General features: G+C 30.1%; 1 long non-coding RNA gene across 1 annotated transcript; it reads left to right on the top strand.

The window, feature by feature from the left end:
- The first annotated feature begins 2528 nt into the window (after positions 1-2528).
- Positions 2529-4039, top strand: LOC125370988. The gene is made up of 2 exons (XR_007217132.1): positions 2529-2893; positions 3771-4039. It is a non-coding gene; the product is annotated as an uncharacterized LOC125370988 (long non-coding RNA).
- The last annotated feature ends 394 nt before the right edge of the window (positions 4040-4433 follow it).

Consider the following 4433-nt stretch of genomic DNA (forward strand, 5'->3'; position numbering starts at 1 on the left):
AATGGATGAAATTAAACTGGACAACTTATTATTGCTACGTCAACCTTCTTCCATGGCAAAAAGCTCTACACCCTAAGTAACACTACCCTACTCCACCATTAGTGCAAAATAATTTACAACCTTAATATAAACCAAACTACATCAAGCTTCTCTTCTCTTTTTTGTGGGCATATTCTATCTCTCTTTCTACATTTTTTATTCTCTTTCTTTCTGTCTCCTTCATATTATCAATTTTTTGAAGTAGTCCTTTTATCAATGTCTTTGCCCTTGGTTGCATAGAAGAGTCTACCCACAAGAAAAATTGGCATGGCTGATTCTGCAAAAATTCAACCATTTGAAACTAATTATATTCCAACCACTAAAAAAATTCATTTTTCATCAAAATCAAATAACAAGAACTCTACCTCAAAATTCTAACATCCAAAGAACCTCCTGCTTGGATTTGCATCGGTCCAAGAGGATTTCAACACTACTTCGACATGGCAAAAGTAGTCTAGTGCAATCAATTGAAAATCTATGTTAGCCAATTCAGACATTAGGGTTCCACAAATTGAAGGGTTAAACCAAAAGATGAAAGATTTGTTTCTGTTAAATCTGTGTATACTTTCGGTTAGGATTATGCTTAGTTTGTGTTAGGTTTGTTTTATATATATTTTTTTAAAAAGCATGAAAAGATAATCATTTAAGAAAAAATCTTTAAAATGTATTAATTAAAAAAATATAAAGATAAAAAAAATGAAAGAACACGAACAAAACATTTTAAAACGGCATATATTGTAATTTTCTTTAAATAATTTTACAATAAAAAAGCCTTTAATACAGATAAGATGTAAAATAGAAATAAAAAAGGATTAGAATATGTTCTATATATCTTTTTTTCTATAGTTGCAAATACTCAAGTGTTCCAGAATAAATTTAGTCATAGAATATAAATTTAATTCAAACCCATTTGAAGTAATAGGAATCATAGAATTTCTATAACAAATCCGTTCTTATATTCATATATATGTGTTGTGCAGATTTTGTTTGTGAGATCAGCTCAGCTAATGTGGTTGCTGATTAGATGTCGAGGGAGTTTTGTATCCTATACAGTTCCCATAAATGGCAACAATCAAAATTGTCAACTTAATTAAAGCCAAATTGATTAAAATCAAAATCAGTAAATAATTTTTTAAAATCCATTTATTTTTTAAAATTTATTAAATTGAAAAGTTAAAGTCTGAAGGGAAACTAAAATTAGAACTGAAATCTTAAAAAGAAAAAGAGTAGTTCATAATCACCTTTTCTCGAGCCAGTATAGGTTCGCCTTGTTAAGATATAGAATTGGAGCTGGTAAAAAACCGTCTTCTTTGCTTATTGATATTCTTATATAAATGGGATATATATATATATATAGTAGACGATTATCATTATTATAGATAACTAGACAGACTATTATTTCAATTCTTTTTATAGAAAAATATGACACTGCTCTGTAGCTTGTGTTTTTCTATTATATATGAGGCAAAAACTAACAAATTACACCTGTCTTATTATGGCTTATTCATTATTCTTCTAATAATTTGAAACACCATATAAATGTTGACGGATAATTTGGTCAATTTGGTCTATTGAAGGGTTAAATACATTTAATTTAAACTTGTTCAATAAATAGTCTTTTAAATTTATGTTCAATGGTCAAATATATTTAATCTAAATCTTTACAGCAAATAGCTCATGTAGGCAACGGTTTCGAGCACACTTAAATATCTCTAGGGACTACAGCATTGAAAGGCTTTTTAACCTAATTAGGGACAATGCTAACTAATCGCAAAAATTGGTGTGTAGAAATGGAGTCGCCATCCGAATAATTTTCGGAACACTTTTACTAATTGAATAGCAAAAAACAGCAATTTAGAGACCACAGTAAAATGGTTGCTATTTAGCTACCATTTACCAACCACTTTACTTTCATTTGAAGACCAAATTAATTTTTTTAACTTTGCGACTACATTTGAGACCATTTAGCAACCATCAAAATCAGCGATCATTTAGAGACCATAATAGTGGTCTCTAAATTGGGCGCCAATTTTTATACATAATTAGCGACTATTTAAAGACAACACCGAAATCTCTAAATTAAAGACCACAACATGTGGTCATAAAAAATAGTGCTAAATTTGTGTGGATAATTTAGCCATCACTTAAAGACTATACTGGTGGTCTCTATTTGTTAAATAAATATAAAATTATTAAAATTAATATATAAAATAATTTACTTTATCAATTAAATAATTTATTAAATTTAATGTTTATTTTACCTTTAATTTTTATTTATTTATATATTAATTTAACTGTTAATTTTTGAAATGTATTTTATATTTTATAATAATATGTAATTATAAAATAAAGATATATTAAAATTCATTGTGGTTAGCGACCACAAGCCATATGGTCTCTAACTAGAAAGTCATACGACACTAGTTCATGTCGTTCCGATGTAAATTAGCGACCACACGTGTTTAAGTAAAACGCCATCTTCCCTTGTCATTTTAATATGATTCCACGACCACTTTAGCATGATTGTGGTTGCTAATGTAGACATAACACCAATTACGATTTCCTTTTCTCCAATTGCAGATGTATCAAAAAATCAAATCCCTAGCACATAACTTCCCACAATTAAACCCTCCTTGCACCACCACTCCTCACCATTTGTAATCATAATTCCTCCTCCGCTGTTGTCCTCCTTGCACCACCATTAAAGTCATCTCTTTTTCTCTATCTCTGAAGTAAGCCTCCCTCTCTCACACTCTCTTCTTCGTCTGTCTCTCTTTTTCTCTCTCTTTCTCTCTCTCCACCATTGACTTCTCTCTTTCACTTTCGGGTTTGGTGGTTTGAAGATCTGAGACAGGTTAGAAAAAATATACAATGTTGATGGTGATTAATATTGATTTTGTGGTGAATAAGTTAAAGAAAAGTTTCTTGATTAATGTTGATAAGATGCAGGTTTAGAATTGTTCTTAGTCTTACACTATTGATTCTTTAGTGATTTATAATATGTGGGTTTTGTTCTTAATTTTATACTACTGCCTTTGATGGTGTATTTGTAAATGTTGGCTTTGATTATTCCTGATTCCTTCATCTTTATCACTTTCTGATTTGGTTACCATGTCTATGTTAGCAAGCATTTTGAATTTTCTCTGTTGTTCTTGAATAAAGAAATCTAGCTTCAATTATACGAATGGGCACTTAGCTTTTCTTTGAGTCTACCAAAATACTCTATCTTTGTTGAGATTTTAGCAGACATGGCTTAATGTGTAGTGGTTTATATGCATGGTGTTTCTTAGGCATATAGTTGATAGAAAAATCAAAGCCTCAAATATCTCGTGTCTCTCGTTTGTGGCTAAAAGTTATCATGTTATGATGAGGCCTTGATAAGGCATCTGTCAATTATTATTGAAATCTCTGAATTCATGTCAATTATCTGATTTTCTTGTTTAGAAATTTTGCAGTAGTTTGTTTTCTTCTGTTATTTGGTTCAACCATTTGTTGTCCCTCTTTTGAGGGTATAGGCTGTAACTTCTACTTGTACACTAGAATCTATTATTATTAAACTTTGCTAGTTACCATATCCATTCAACCAAAACATTGAGTATATTTTTATCATGATTGAGTATTTTTTTTCTTGAAAGATAATCATGACTGAGTTAATGTTTAAATTAAAGTCAGATAAATTTCTTATCGAAGCTCGACCACTTCGTAATCTGTTGTTCTTTTTATTTCTTAAGTTGGATTGAGCAAATTGGATGGGTTTCAGAGGCAAGAATTAGATCGTTGTTGTGAGACAGGTAATCCATCAATAGGCTGGAATATGTGACCAAGCTTAATCAAAGACTAGATAGCAATAAAGGCCCCCAACACTTTCAATAATCTTTTATAGTTTTGAGCTCAAGAGTTGAAGAGGAAGTTATCTAAAGATGGAATATGGATCTAGGGTGTTTATTGGTTTTGTGCTTGCTTTTGGAAATTACAATACGAAAGCCCAAAATCTTACCAATCGTTTTGTATTCAATTGCTAACCCCCTAAGCCTAGGGTTTCCTTTTTCTATTTATAAGAAAAGGTTAGGAAAAACCCTAGAGACTTAGATATACTCTCCATTTAATTATTGATAATTACATTAATTAAAAATAAAAATAGTTTTATCAAATTTTTTTTTTAAATCGATAAATATTGATTTTTTTGATAATTTGGGATAATACTGATAAATACTCATTTAATAATAAGAATAAAAAATAGATAATTATTGATAAAACTTCTAAAAAGTTGATTTTGACGGTTATGAGTGTTTTAAATCAGAAATACATTGAAAACGACTACAAAACCTGAGGTTTGGGCCAACCGGCATTGTGCAGAGTCAACCGACTCATGTGCAGAGCTGACTGGCTCTTTG

The sequence above is a fragment of the Ricinus communis genome, chromosome 1 (genome assembly GCF_019578655.1).
Source record: "Ricinus communis isolate WT05 ecotype wild-type chromosome 1, ASM1957865v1, whole genome shotgun sequence".
In the NCBI taxonomy this organism is placed as follows: Eukaryota; Viridiplantae; Streptophyta; class Magnoliopsida; order Malpighiales; family Euphorbiaceae; genus Ricinus; species Ricinus communis.